Source organism: Peromyscus californicus, unplaced genomic scaffold (genome assembly GCF_007827085.1).
Source record: "Peromyscus californicus insignis strain IS unplaced genomic scaffold, ASM782708v3 Scaffold_10__1_contigs__length_136768540, whole genome shotgun sequence".
Lineage (NCBI taxonomy): Eukaryota > Metazoa > Chordata > Mammalia > Rodentia > Cricetidae > Peromyscus > Peromyscus californicus.
In genome coordinates, this window is record NW_026294391.1 from 90740891 (window position 1) to 90757400 (window position 16510).

The window sequence follows — 16510 nt, forward strand, 5'->3', positions numbered from 1 at the left end:
TGAGACATAACCATATTGTTGCATGTGTAAGTACTTCCTTACTTTCGTTGCCTAATAATATTACAGTGTGTGAGTAATACATTTTGGGGTATCTACTCACCAATTGTTGGAGATGTAGTTGTTTTTTTCCCCTAGTTGTTAGCTACTGTGACTAATGCTGCTTAGGACACCGGTGTACACATCTTTGTGTGGACATTTGTTTTCATCTTTTGTTTCTAGATACCTGAAGGTGGAATTCCTGGGTAATAGGACAATTGATGTTTAACTTTTAAAGCAGTTACAAAACTGTTTTTCAAGGCAGCAGCCACATTCTGTGCATGAGGCTTCTTGTTGCACCACATCCTCATGCACATTTGTTATCGACTGAGCTCTTCTTGTTGTTTTGTTTGAGAGTCTTATTATGAGGCCCAGGATGATTTCAAACTCACAATCCTCCCACTTCAGCCTCCAAAATACTTGGATTTCAGGTGTGTGCCTTGCTGTTTAAAAAGATTATAGCTGTTGAAGTTGGTATGGCATGATCTATTATAGTTTTAATGTTTATTTCCATATGGAGTGGCTGGTGGTAGTAAACATCTTTTAAGTGTTTATAAGCCATTACTGGATCTTCTATACATAAGGAGCTGCTTCTGTGCTTATTGAAAACTGGGTTGTCATTTAACAGTTGAGTTGTAACAATTATTTCCATAGTCTAAATCCAAGTCCCTGTATATGATATGCAATTACTTATCCCCAATTCATAGTCTGTCTTTCCCCCTTTTGCTTTGTTTTGTTTTTGTTTTGTGCTATTTTGTTTTTTGAGACATGGTCTCACTGTGTATCCCAAGCTAGTGTCAAACTTGCATTCTTTCTGCCTTTGACTCCCGAATCACTATTACTGGTGTGTGCCTCTGTGTTCAGCTTTTTCAGCTTTTTCTGTATCACAATGGTATGTGTTTTGGAGGGAAAGGTTTTGATGGTTTTTTGTTTTGTTTTTGTTTTTCGAGACAGGGTTTCTCTGTGTAACAGTCCTGGCTATCCTGGAACTTGATTTGGAGACCAGGCTGGCTTTAAAACTCACAGAGATCCGCCGGCCTCTGCCTCCCAAGTGTTGGGATTAAAGGCGTGCGCCATCACCGCTTGGCAATTTTTTTTTTGAGACAAGGTCTCACTCTGTAGTCCAGGCTGGGCTGCAACTTACTGTGTAACCCAGGCTTGCCCAGGACTCATAGTGACCCTCCTGCTTCAAGCTCCCAAGTGCTGCTGTTACTGGAATCAGCACCAGGCCTCACTCATATTTTGAGTTTTGATAAGTTGGAATTTATTCTTTTTTTCTTTTTAGTGTTGTACCTAGTTAGACTGCAGAATCTAAGATTTTGATGAGTTATTTCCTCCTGGAAATTTTGTTTTCTCTTTTGCATTTAAGTCTATGAATCATTTTGAGTTCACTTTTCTCTATGGTGTAACATCAGGTTAGCTAAGGTCGTTATCCAGATTGTTCTCGCAGCATTTGCTGAATCTTTTATTATTAAAATTTTAATTCTCTCTTCTATCAGTGTACGGATAAACATACATTGTATATTTTAATCAGCTGTTCTCCACACTTTGTTCCAGTTTAATTAGTTATCTTTGGGCAGTGTCTTCTCCATGATAGTATGCTCACACAGCATTTCTGTATCTTTAGAAGCTTTTGGCTTGTGGCAGTTTCTCACATTTTGCTTGCTTTGATGACCTTGGTAGTTTTGAAGTGTACTTGTTAGATACTTTTTAGGTCTATTTTTCTTATGATTGGACTGGGGTACAGGAGCATAGGATTTTAACTGACCATATTTGCTGCTTGAGAAATAAGTCGATTGTCACATTTGCTTCGGGAGATGTCAATACGTTGCAGATTAATCACTTCCAACTGAAGGTTAGGTGAAAGACCCTCAGCTGCACAGGGAAACGGATCTTGGGCTACAGAAATAACCTTTCCACTTGCTTTAAGGTCTAAAGACTGCTGCTAGAACTGCAGTGTGAACTCAAAAACAATGTGTTCTAAATTTGTGTGTGACTGGGGATACTGTTCCTGTTTTAACTTTTGCTTAAAGGCAGCTGTATTGTGGTATAAATTGTATGCAATAAATCTCATTGTGTCCAGATATTAAAAGTTCAGTGTACTTGGTTATAAATCTATACTGTTGTGTAACCGACACCAAAGTCGAGATATAAAACATTTCCATACTTTCCCTAAATTCTCACATGCTCCTTTATGGCCACTCTTTTCCCCCACTCACTATTCTTGACAACTACTAAACTGATTTCTGACCTTGTAATTTTTTAAGTACATTTATTGATTATAAGCATTTATAGTGTTGTGTTACCACTACCCAAAGCTTGTTTGAAATCATCTACTTTAACTAAGAAGGAAGCTTTGTGTCTGTCATTCTTCCTTTTGCTGTCCGTATACAAACATTAGTCTGTAGGGTTTCATTTTATGAGCATTAACTACAAATAAGATAATAAAAATATGTGGCCTTTTATGGCTTGCTTTTTTCACTTAATATAATCATTTTAAAATTTATGCAGCTATATCATCACTCCATTTATTTTTATGATTGAATATATTCTGTTTTATGATAGTTACATATTTTGTTTATCCATTCATCAGTTTATGGCCACTTGGGTTATTATTCTCTTTTGTTACTTCTAAATATGGCTGCTATACTTTATGTGTAAGTTACTGTTCAGGCATGTACTTTTATTTCTTTTGTGTACATATTTAGGGGTGGATTATCTGGGTCATAGCCACATGAGCAACTCCATTTAACTTTTTGAGGGAGTGTCAGGCTCTCCCAAAGTGGCTATTTTATCTTCCCACAATAGTGCATTTGGATGAAAAGTTTTCTACAATTAACTCTATGTATCAATATCGTTCTTTTTATTATAGCTTGTATAGTGGGTATGAAGTGATGTTCCATCGTTTTGACTTGTCCCAGCACCAGAAGTATATAAAACATCTTGCCATCCCTGATAGCTAAGACAATATTAAGCATTACAATGGCTTTACTCCTGCTTCACTTAGAATTTTTTGTTTTCTAACTTTAGGTTGAATTAAGACAAATTATCAAGTCAGCAGCAAAAGCTAATTTTCAATGCCAGTCGGTGTTCAGCAATTGTGGTTGGAGGTGGTTCCCTTACTGTTTCAAAATGTAAATATCATTTTTATTTTGCTTTCCAAGGAAACATGTCAGATGGACTAAATTTAGTCTTGTAGCTGTAGTTTGCTAATGACCATTGTAGAGAAATGTGCTCCATGTGTAGTAGGTGATGTATAAATATTTATCCAGTTTATTATGGAGGCCTGTTGTATTTACCAAAGGAATTGTTATACTGATATTTAATCATAATATGCATCAAGGAATGTGATGTGATTGCTAGAAAAAGCTTAGAAAAGAATAACACCCAGCATATCCCATACCGAGTTATTTGTTTGCATATTCTTTTATAGATAGTATGATGTGCTTTTATTTTATTTGGTAGATGTGGTAGTTAACTTTGGATTCTGAGTTCCTTGACACTAAGTGTAAGCTCCTTTATGTTTTGAAAGATAGATGATAAACAGATCTTACAGGAAAGGTCTTGTCTTTTGTGGTGCTGGCCCCAAATTATGGAGGAACAATACAGTTGCTGTTTATGTTCATCTTGGGACAAAGGGGCCCTGTTAGGGTCTGACTTCTTTGCTACTCATATGATTGACTGTTCCCTATTGCTTTTTCTGCTGGCCACATAGATTCTAGGTCCTAGCACAAGCAAGTTAGCCTTCCAGACTTAAGTAAAGCATATGCTAATAATTAGCATCTATGGCGCACAAGTATCAGATAGTGTGTCTCATGTAATCCATACACTAACTCTTTGAGATAGGTACTAGTAGCCTCCAGGCCCTGCATTTTTTTTTTTTGAAGATGAATTATCACATTTTATTGTTACCAAAATCCTTCAGCACTCTCACAGATGGATTGCATTACCCTGGTGGTACCCAAAGTCACCCTCAGTCAGAGATTTTTTTTTTTTTTTTTTTGGTTTTTTTTTTTTTTTTTTTTTTTTTTTTTAAATTTATTGTAATTTATTTTGCAATACAATTCAGTTCTACATATCAGTCACGGATTCCCTTGTTCTCCCCCCCTCCCGTCCCCCTCACCTTCCCCCCAACGCCCCCCCCCCCCCTTCCCATCTCCTCCAGGGCAAAGCCTTCCCCACAGACTGAGGTCAACCTGGTAGACTCAGTCCAGATAGGTCTAGTCCCCTCCTCCCAGGCCAAGCCAAACAATCCTGCATAGGCCCCAGGTTTCAAACAGCCAACTCATGCAATGAGCACAAGATCTGGTCCCACTGCCTGGATGCCTCCCAAACAGATCAAGCCAATCAACTGTCTCACCCATTCGGAGGGCCTGATCCAGTGTGGACCCCTCAGCCATTGGTTCATAGTTCATGTGTTTCCATTCATTTGGCTATTTGTCCCTGTGCTTTATCCAACCTTGGTCTCAACAATTCTCGCTCATATAAACCCTCCTCATTCTCGTTGATTGGACTCCCAGAGATCCACCCAGGGCCTAGTCATGGATCTCTGCATCCAGATCCCTCAGTAGTTGGATGAGGTTTCTAGCACAACAATTAGGGTGTTTGGCCATCCCATCACCAGAGTAGGTCAGTTCGGGCTGTCTCTCGACCATTGCCGGCAGTCTGTTGTGTGGGTATCTTTGTGGATTTCTGTGGGCCTCTCTATCACTTTGCTTCTTCCTGTTCTCATGTGGTCTTCATTTACCATGGTCTCCTATTCCTTGTTCTCCCTCTCTGTTGTTGATCCAGCTGGGATCTCCCGCTCCCCCAAGCTCTCTTTCCCTCGACCCTCGCCTTTCATTACCCCCACTCATGTCCAGGCTGTTCATGTAGATCTCATTCCATTTCTCTGTCATTGGGCGATCCCTGTGTCTTTCTTGGGGTCCTGTTTTCCGGGTAGCCTCCCTGGTGATGTGAGTAGCAGACAATTCATCCTTGTTTCATGTCTAGTATCCTGCTATGAGTGAGTACATACCATGTTTGTCTTTCTGAGTCTGGGTTACCTCACTCAGGATGATTTTTTCTAGATCCATCCATTTGTCTGCAAACCTCATGATGCCATTGTTTTTTTCTGCTGAGTAGTATTCCATTGTGTATATGTACCACATTTTGTTTATCCATTCTTCAGTTGAAGGGCATCTGGGTTGTTTCCATGTTCTGGCTATTACAAACAATGCTGATATGAACATAGCTGAACAAGTGCTCTTATGGTGTGGTTGAGCATTTCTTGGGTATATGCCCAAGAGTGGTATAGCTGGATCTTGGGGGAGATTGATTCCCAATTTTCTAAGAAAGCGCCATATTGATTTCCAAAGTGGTTGTACAAGCTTGCATTCCCACCAGCAGTGGAGGAGAGTTCCCCTAGCTCCACATCCTCTCCAGCATAAGGTGTCTTCAGTGTTTTTGATCTTAGCCATTCTGACAGGCGTAAGGTGGTATCTCAGAGTTGTTTTGATTTGCATTTCCCTGATGATTAGGGATGATGAGCAATTCCTTAAATGTCTTTCGACCATTTGAGTTTCCTCTGTTGAGAATTCTCTGTTTAGTTCTATAGCCCATTTCTTAATTGGACTGTTGGGCATTTTGATGTCTAATTTCTTGAGTTCCTTATATATTCTGGATATCAGTCCTCTGTCAGATGTGGGGTTGGTGAAGATCTTTTCCCATTCTGTAGGCTGTCGCTTTGCCTTGTTGACCGTATCCTTTGCTCTACAAAAGCTTCTCAGTTTCAAAAGGTCCCATTGATTGATTGTTTCTCTCAGACCAGTAGCACAGGCCCTGCATTTTTAAAGTGAAATTTTAAACAAATGGACAACAACAATAAAAACTAGGATTGTAGATGTAAAATAGCATGCCTAGTAAAACTTGGAGCTAACATACAAATTCAGACAGTTTTATTCCCAACTTCTAGCATGTAACTGCTATAACGTACTGCTAAATATTACTGAAGATACAATTATGGATAAACACAAACCCCAGATAATGCAATAACAATTCCTGTTGGAGGGCTCTGGGCGGTACCTGCATCACTGTGGGGGAAATGACACGATTTTTGTGCTGTACAACCGAACTCTCCATATCTGCACTGTTCTACTTTGGTGCCCCTAGCCATACAGGACTGATGAGCACTTAAAATGTGTTTAAGAATTGCTTTTTAATTTTTGTTTAATTTAAAATTAAATAGCTTCTTATGGCTAGTGTTTACCAGTTTGGATTGTGTAGAGAGAGGTAATTATCCCTCATTTATTTCTTTCTAATTATCACCAAATAGTTTACTCACTGTAAATATTCCTTCCGTGGCAGAAATGAGAAAACAGTGATAGGAACTTGGGAATACCATGCAGGGAATATATGCAGTTCTACATAACTCCAGGACAACCACGGGAATAGGTTTTAAGTTTTCTGGCATGAAACTTCTCCATTCTTACTACTTACTAGCTAAGGCCTGAATAACCTACTCCAAGCTTTCTGCAATTGATTTTTCACTATTTGAAAATATAATTTATGTGTCTCAAGATGAGACATTTTAATATTTGTTTTTGATGCCACTGTTAGAATGTCCCTATTATTTAATGTCATTGGTCTATTCAAAATATTCCCATTAAAAAATCTATTTCATCATAAAACTGACATACTGTTATAGCAGTTTAATAAAGCATTTTATTTATCACTCTTTAGCATTTACATTTTTGTTTCTAGGTCGTTTATAAGTGATTTCCTTAGTTTTTGTTATGAACAATAAAAGAATCACAACAAATTATAAGAACACAGAAGGGCTTTCTATGCTCTTCATTATGTTTACCTCATCCATTACTATTGGTGAAATTATTAAGGCCACTCCATGTAGTTAAAAGGAGATTTATTTAATGGCGTAACTTACAAATGAAGGGATAGGTAGGTCGCGGGGTCTGGGGAAGGTGTATCACAGTCCAGCGGTGTTCTCTGGAGCTCTGCTTGGCCCACCTCCACCGTCCAGGGTCCCGGACCAGAGCCTGTGCTGGCCCATCCAGATCTCGGGTCTCCAGGCGCCTCCTTGGGCCCCGCCTTGTAGGCGTGACAGTTGCTGAAGTCTCAATGGGGGTTGGAACTTCCAGATCAAAGCTGGAATGGCTACCCACTACATCTCCCCCTTTTTGTCTAAATAAGAAGGTTCTAGCAGGGCGGTGGTGGCGCACGCCTTTAATCCCAGCACTCGGGAGGCAGAGCCAGGCAGATCTCTGTGAGTTCGAGGCCAGCCTGGGCTACCAAGTGAGTTCCAGGAGAGGAGCAAAGCTACACGGAGAAACCCTGTCTCGAAAAACCAAAAAAAAAAAAAAAAAAAAAAAGAAGGTTCTAACCTAATACAAGACTATATACAAAGGAATGGTTATCAAATATTGTCCAGGAATAATGAGGGATAATGACCTAGATAAGATGGAACTACAACCAATGCAAACAATATCAAGCAAGAAACACATACTAAAATCCCGAGAAGTATAGAGCATAGGTAAATGGCATGTTACAAAGTTCATTCCAAAAGGTGTCCTATCCTAAAGAACCTGAATCTAATACTTAATATGTTTTATCTAAGATAATATATATATATACTAAGTTGTAACTATAACTGCTAGTCTTTAATCCCATCAAAGACCTGAGAAGGAATATAATGGTACCTGAGAAATGGTAGATGGATGCAAGCAACTTTTGGGAATCTTGCAAGAGTAGACCGAGAATTGTACAGAATTATAATACAATATCAGATAAGATCGGGCTCATTCAGGGTGGTATGGCCATAGATTAAAATGCAATATCAAAACCAGGAAATTGATATTGAAATGTTGTGTTTTGGATAGGAACTGTCCCTCTGCCAAAAGGTCCCTGTATTGATGGCTCCATTCCCTAGTTGAGAGGTGATTGGACCATGAGGGTTAATTTATTAGATGAGAGTGTACTGAATGGGCTGTTAGGAAGTGGGGCCTGCTTGGAGGAAACAGGTAATGGAGATGTATGCTTTTGGTGGTTATGCCTTATCTCTGCCTCTTCCTGTTTATCCTTTTGCTTTCTGGTTGCTTAGGAGGTGAGAAGCTTTCCTCTGTCATGCCCTTCCACATGATGTTTCATTCTCACCTTAGGCCCACAAGAATAGAGCCAGCCAACCATGGGCTGAAACCTCTGAAAGCAAAATCAGCTGTCTTCCAGTTAGTTGTTTCTCTCAGGTATTTGTCATAATGGTAGAATAGTAACATGTGGAATAATGTGTGTGAATAGCTTCAAGGTGTGTATATGTGTGCACATATGTGTGTGCATTCATGTGTACAGTTTATGAGTATGTACACATTCATATTCATATATATGTAGGTACACATGCATGGGTGTGTATGTGTATGTTGAGGCCAGAGGTCAATGTCAGTGGCTTTCTCAGTTGCTCTCTGCCTGAGTTTTTGAGAAAAGGTGTCTCATTGGTCTTGAGTACATCAGTTTGACTACACTGGCTGGCCACTGAGTTACAGGAATCTGTCTGACTCTCCAGTGCTGGATGACTGATGAGCATCACCAAGCCCAGCTTTTTGTGTGGGTTCTGGAGAATCTGAACTTCAGTTCCCCATGCTTGCCTTTTCCTAACTGAGCCATCTCTCTAGCCGGGCCATGTTATTTTGACATATATAGATTTGTTTAACAAATACCACAACCAGGAATTATTCTGTCAGTATAAAAATCTCTCTTCTGCTATCCCTTTACAGTCACTACCCATCACCTCTTCCCTGACAGCTGTTAACTGTTCTTCTTTTCTGTCATTATGTCTGTATGTTCTATATTTCGAGATGTATTGTTAACTTCCCTTGAGACTTCCCTTTTGACTGATGGATTATTTAGAGACAGAATGCATAATTTCTAATTGTTTGGAAGTATTTTCTTTGGTCCCATTGTCATCAGAGATATATTCTGCATAATTTCAAATATTTCTGATTTGTTTGTGTATGTTTTAGGGCTGAGGATATGGACTCTATATGAATGTCTCTTGGGAGGTTGAAGATTTATATTCTGCTATTATGTAGAATCTTCTGTGTATCCCAATTATATCTGGTGGGTTTATTGTTGCTCAGATTTTTTTGCCAAATATTGGAGATTTTTATGGTAATTAGCTTTATTTAGCCATTTCACAATGTTTATATATGTCAAAACATATTTTATACTATAAATGTGAAGCATATGTGCCTGTCAATTTAAAAATAAATTACCCTTTTCTGAAATGTGGAATTTTTTTCCAATTACATTTTGTGTATTTCTTAAACACCACACTGTTTTTCTTCTCCTTCTAGAACTCTAATGACATGGATATTTAATGTACTGTTATGGTTCCATATGTCCCTGAATCTCTGTTCACTTTTTTCCAACTTACCTTTTCTTTGTTCTTTGCTGCTCATATTGAGTCTTTCCTATCATTCCCCCGATCCCCACCATGTCACCTTCTTTTGTTCTATTAAGATAAGTCAGTGAGTTTTTCATCTTGATTATTGTATTTCTCCATTGTAAAAAAAATGGTGCTTGTTTTTTATGAAGAAATAAGAGTATTTTTTACTGAGACTTTCCATTAAAAAAAATTGGTTCTGTAGGGTTGAGAGTTGCTTGTTTGAATCGTTTTAAGATGGGTAGCTTAAAAATCACTGTGGAATAATTACAATATTTGTATCATCTCAGTGTTGGTGTCTGTTAAATGCCTTTTCCCACTCAAGTTGGTATATTCCTAGTTGTTTGTATCATGAATACTTTTGTGCTGTGTCCTTGAATCTTTATATTGTCACTCTCTGGATCTTATTTCATTCCCCTGTTTTGACACCACTATAGTCAGGGGAAGAGAGAATTACTTTTATGTTGCTGGGTAGGGATGGGAGTCAAATTCTCTCTTCATGTTCCGTTTATCCTCAGTGTAGGGATAGGGATGCGATTATTACTACGCAGGGGTGAAATTTAAGGCCCTCAATGGGTCTCCACTGACGCTACCCTGACTTTAAGAGGAAGGTCTCTACTGCCATGATGTACTGGGGGAGTCATTGATTCCTGGCATGGATAAAAGTGCTGGATCTCCATTCTGTCTTTCTAAAACTATTTCAGGGAGATGGAGAAGATGGTATGTAACTAATGCCAGATGAAGGTAGAAATCTATCGCATTTTGTGATGAGAATTGGGGTTAAATTTCTATTGTATTTGACAGGATAATTATTGTCTAATAAAAGTTTTCTTAGTAGGTTGTCACTTTCATGTTCTTTTGGCTGGAGATAGCTAACTTTTTTGAGGGACATTTATTGACTTCTCTGTCACAAGGTTCAACAGATATTACTAAAACCCAAAACCCAGAGGACTCACTTCCATGGTATTACTTAGGCCCTAAGGACCCTAGCAACCAGAATACCTTGTCCTTTCTACCTTTTAGACATATAAGGGAGATGAATATATTTATTTACGATGCCTTGTGGTTTTAGCTGTATATCGTAAGAGGAACAGAGAAAGGTGAGTCTACTTCATGTTTTAGTAGAACCAGAACATGTAAGTGATTGCTTAAAGAAAACATGGATGTTGTGTTAGTTATAGCCTCTCTCCCAGTGAATTAAGAATAAATAAAATCGCTCTGACCTTCATTCCTAGTCCCCACCAAACACAATTCTATTTTATTTCAACTAATTTGACTGCTTAGATCTTTAGATATCTAATATAAGGGAAGAAAAAAATGGTCTTTGTCTTTTTGTGACATACGTTATATATGTGCATGCGTGCGCGCGTGCGCGCGCGCGCACACACACACACACACACACACACACACACACATCTCCAATCTGAGAATTATGAGTTTCTAACATTTTAATAGCCTGAATAGAATTCTCTTTATTGAAAAAAAACCGTACTCTCTTGACTTGATTTCTTTGCTTTGGATTTTTATGAGATAGGGTTTCATTCTCTAGCCCAGGCTGACCTAGAACTCATGGCAGTCCCGTCTCAGCCTTCCAAGTGCTGGGATTATAGGCATGGGCCATGATCAGTGGTTCTCAATCTTCCTAATGCTGTGACCCTTTAATACAGTTCCTCATGTTGTGGTGGCCCCTACAATCTTAAAATTATTCTGTTGCTACTTCATAAATATAATTTTGTTGCTGTTATGAATCATACTGTAAATTTCTGTGTTTTCCAATGGTATTAGGCAACCCCCAAAGGGGTCATGACCCATGGGTTGAGAACTGCTGCAGTAGATGGACTATAATTTAGTCATTTTTTTGAGTAAGTTCATTATTATGGCTCTAAATTTTTGTATCCTATAGAACCATGGTATTCTAAGGCAAATTTATTTTTCCATGTTTGCTTTTGTACTGAATTGTCCCAGTGTTCTTGCTAGATCTGTGTGTGTGTGTGTGTGTGTGTGTGTGTGTGTGTGTGTGTGTGTGTGTGTAGTGTTGTGTGTTTGCATGTGTATGTGTGTGGAGGCCTGAAGTCAATATTGGGTATCTTTCCTCAATGGCTCTCCACCTTTATTTTTTTTCAGACAAGGTCTCTAACTGACCTAGAAACTCACAGATTTGACTAGACTGGCTGGCAAGTGAGATTCAGAAATCCATTCCTGCTCTTCCCCAAGGCTGAGGCTTTAGACATATGCCACTATGCTTGGTTTTAACGTGGGTTCTGAGGATTGGCATTCAGATCTTCATGGTGTGAGTTAGGCACTTTACCCACCAACCCATCTCCCTAGACCCATATTTCATTTTTATAATTTTCCCTTTTTTTTTTGTTTTTTCAAGACAGGGTTTTTCTGTGTAGTTTTGGAGCCTTTCCTGGATCTCGCTCTGTAGACTAGGCTGGCCTCAAACTCAGAGATCCACCTGGCTCTGCCTCCCGAGTGCTGGGATTAATGGCATGTGCCACCGCTGCCCGGCTCGTTTTTATAATTTTTGACTCTTGTTCCTTTTTGCTGCTTTCAACCTACATTTGCAAAATTACCCCCACCTCCTATCTACTTAGGCTCATCAATAAGCTTCTTCATTGGACTTAGTGTCTGAAGGGGATTCTTGGGATGGTCTGGATTCACTGTCTCTGGGTATTTTCTTTGGATATTTGCAAGCTTGCTCTTATTTGGAAGACTTCATTATGGGACTGAGAACTACATCACCAGGAACACGAGCTCTTGAAGCTCCCGGAACCAGATCACCCTGTTTTTTCTTCTTTCAACCTAATACTACAGGGCTATCCAATTGAGGGTTGTCTGCTAGGGCTACTGAAAAGAGCAAATGGTGACAGGAAGTATTCTGAGGTAATTCTAGCCTGCATCACTTCCTCTCATCAAAGAAAATCCTCTAAAATGTGATATAACAAAAGGCACCTTCCATTTGAGGCTCTGAAAAAGAGCACTTGGGGTGTTGACAAGGAGTACAGAGTGAGGAATATTTTTAAATTTCAATTTCATGGTAGATGGCAAAGGGTAGAAATTAGAATGCCTTCAGGGGCAGTTATTGTGAAATTCAGACTTCAAGGGGCCCTACTGTACTGTGTGTATTGCATGGGTAGTACAGAAGCAGTTCAAAGTTCATGTGTGAAATGAATATAATGGTTGTTGCATGGCTAAAGAGACATCTAAAACTCATAACTGGAAAAAGCAAGCAAGGAAGTTATTAATTGCATTTATGCATCCATTGTCAGTACTTATAGTATAATTGTTTCAACATCTCAGACATGTTAAATTTTGAGTATTGCCTGACTCAACTGAAATGCAAGGTTTGAACATGTGTAACAAGCTTTGAAATCTAAGTTCAGTTATCATTGGCCACACCCAAGTACACGTGTTTCCTTTGAGGCATCTTATCATTTCTTTAAGATTATGTGATAAATCACTTTCCCATTAGTTTTCTCATTACCTGTTCATTGCAGAACCAGGAGGGAAAGTATTATCAACATTTTATGGATGGGGAAAGGTAATCTCAGAACTTGGAAGAGTGGTCTGAGATGACGTGACTATCACTGGTGGAACAGATAGAATCTAACTCTTTGGATTATGAGTAACATTCTAGTCAGTCTACTATGATTTCTTTGGGTAAGATTTAGGGAGCAAAATTGTTTAAAATATACATTTGAGCACTTTAAAATTCTGAAGAGTCTGTTTCAGTGGGTATTGATTTATAAATTGGGTGGCTCTGTTGTAGAATATTATTTTAAGATGTGTTACTTTTGTTTATGTTGCATTTGTTTAACCCTGTGAAGCTGTGTTACTTTGCCTGTCTAAAACACCTGATGGTCTAATAAAGAACTGAACGGCCAATAGCAAGGCAGGAGAAAGGATAGGCGGGGCTGGCAGGCAGAGAGAATAGATAGAGGAAGAAATCTGAGAGGAGGGAGCTAGGAACGAGAGAGAAGGAGGAAGACTTCAGGGGTCAGCCACCCAGCCACCCAGCCACCAGCTACACAGCTACACAGCCCAACATGGAGTAAAAGTAAGAGAACAGGAAAAGCCCAGAGACAAAAGGTAGACGGAATAAGTTAAGATGAGGAAAGCTGGCAAGCAGTAAGTCATGCTAAGGCTGAGTGTTTATAAGTAAGAATAAGCCTCCATGTGTGATTTATTTGGGAGCTGGGTGGTGGGCCCCCAAAAGAGCAAAATACCAACAACAACATCGCTCCAAGGCACAGGAGGTTTGAGCTTCACTGAGGAGCATGAGAGGATGTAAGACAAAGTAAATGTTTGATTGATTGTAATGGAGAGCCCCCAGAGATTAGTCGATCGTTTCTAATTAGTAAATTCCCTTACTGATTGGTTAAAATGAATTTTCATTTTCCTGTTTACACTGTTGGAGCCTGGTTTGCTGAGGTAGGAATCAAAGACACTGGAGCCACCTTAGCCTAATATGTGTTACTGTGTTACTTAGCCTTACTTAGTTACTGTGTTACTGCCCCACATACTTTTTATGCACGTGTGTATATGGGTGTACATGTGTATGTAAGTGAACATACGTGTGTGCTCTTGTGTGTGGTACTGGAGGACAACCTTAGTGGTCATCTTCAAAAACACTGTCTGACTCCTTTGAGACAAGGTCTGTCATGACTGGGTGCTCTCTAATTAGGCAAGAGAGGGTGGCCAGTCCCAGGGATCTTCCTTTCTCTGCCTCCCCAACATTGGGATTGCAAATGTAACTACCATACATGGTGCTTTATGACTTGGGTTTGAGGAATCAAGCTCAGGTCTTGCAAGGCCAAGTGCTTGACTGATTGAGCCATATCCTAGCCACTCCCATCAGCTTTTTATTAAAGAACAAATTCAATACATTTCCCTGATAATAACCAACTGATGCTGTCATGTTCAATAAAGCCATGATTCACACTCAAAATAAATCCATGAATATAGCTAGGATTTATTAGAATGATATAAATGGAAAAATCTCATAATTAGATTTATAATTAATACCTGAAGTTCCTAACTGCTTGCATTTAGATTTGATGTGTATGTATACAGGAAGATAGAATAAATTCATTATATTTTAATTTCTGATATTGGCAAAGGATATTGTTAATATATTTTTGATGTTTATCACTAGTAAGTTCTGGAAATAAATCTAATGTGGAAACTTAGCATTTTCTTTTTTCTTATAAAGTTATACCTTAAAAGAGTAAAGTACATTTTTTTATGTGAATGTATGAGGCTTTTTAATTTATTTTTCCCTTTTATTGAAAACAGATTCTTTTCTCATATAATATATCCTGATTACAGTTTCCCCTCCCACTTCCTCCTCACTTCACCTCCCTTTTGGATTCACTCCATTTCTGTCTCTCATTAGAAAAGAACAGGCTTCTAAGAAATAACAACAAAACATGACAAAATAATATATAATAAGATAAAACAGAAACCATCACATCAAAGTTGTACAAGGTAAACCAACAGAAGGAAAAGAGCCCAAGGGAAGGCACAAAAATCAGAGACCCATTCATTTACACATTCAGGAGTCCCATAAAAACATTGAATTGAAATCTAAAATATATATGCAGAGGATCTGGTGCAGACCCATGCTGGCCCTGTGATTGCTGCCACAGTCTCTGAGAGTTCACAGGAGCTTTGCTCAGCTGATTTGGAGGGACTTGTTCTCCTGGGGGCCTTCATCCCCTCTGGCTCTTATACTCTTTCTGCCTCCTCTTCTCTGGGGTTTCCTGAGCTCTGAGGCAGAGAGATTTTATGGAGGCATCCCACTTAGAGTTCAGTGTTCCAAGGTCAGCCAGTCTGTCTGTCTGTCTGTCTGTCTCTGTCTGTGTCTTTGTCTGTGTATATGTGTCTTTGTTTTTCTCTCTCTGTCTCTGTCTCTCTTTGCATGATGTCTGATTGTATTGGGTCTCTGTATTTGGTCCTATGTGATGCAGGAGGAAGCTTCTCTGATGATGGCTGAGCAAGGCACTGATCTATGAATACAGCAGAATATCATTAGGAGTCATTTTATTATTACTTTTAAAAAGATAAGTAGTATTTGGTTTTGCCCTAGGTCTCTGGGATATCTGGTCTCTGGTTCTTGGTCACTTAAGCAGTGTGGAGTATGGATTCCATCTCATGGAGTGGGCCTAAAGTCACATCAGACATTGCTTGGTTACTCCCATGAGTTTTGTGCCACTATTGCCCTAGCATATTTTGTAGGCAGGACAGATTGTAGATCAAAGGTTTTGTGGCTGGATTGGTGTTTACATTTCTCTTTTGATAGCCTGAAGAGTACTTCCTGCATCAAAGACACTGGAAGATGGGGTGAAAGTTCTATGTATTCACCAGCTCAACCTCTCCATGTTCAGTGAGTTGTATGGATGTTGTCTTCAGAAATAGGGGCTTGCTGTCAGTTTGTGGAGGGCAACCTATTGTCTTGGCAACAGCCTAGGTGTTTGGGGATTTCCACAGTACTCACTTGGCCAACAACCCAATTGAATATAACCCAGTCCCAGTACTAGAAGCTTTGTTTGGTGACAAGAGATAGTCAGTTGGGACTTCATCTCCACAATTACTTGAAGACTTCATTGGGATTGCCTTCATATATTTTAGGAAGTTTACACTGCACCAGGTTTCCATACCACATTTCAAATGCCCCAGTACAATTTTTTTTAAACAATCTCACTATGTAGCCAAGGCTGGCCTGGAACTTGCTTTGTAAACCAGGATATCCTTGAAATTATGATGTAACCAAGTTTATGCTTGAATTTGTGATAATTTTGACTCAGTTTCTCAAGTACATAGCACACTAAGTACACAAATCTTAAATGCATAGTTCAAAGAAATTTTATGTATGTAAATACCACCAAAATCAAGATGTAGTCATTTTCTGCCCCTTTGAGAGTTCTGTTTTCTCTTCCTAGTGAATATCTTCTCCTGAGGTAACAACTCTTTTGATTTCTATAATCATATATTCATTTTGCTTGATTTAAGCTTGATTTAAATAGAATCCCACTGTGCTTA

General features: G+C 39.1%; 1 protein-coding gene across 1 annotated transcript in view; it reads left to right on the forward strand.

Annotated features, from left to right (window-relative positions):
- The first annotated feature begins 3074 nt into the window (after window positions 1–3074).
- The window catches only part of Atg4a (autophagy related 4A cysteine peptidase), a 52699-nt gene continuing 39263 nt past the window's right edge, over window positions 3075–16510 (forward strand). The window contains exon 1 of the mRNA XM_052737085.1: window positions 3075–3170. The gene's annotated coding sequence lies outside the window, so the exon portion shown is untranslated. The remainder of the gene's footprint in view (window positions 3171–16510) is intronic.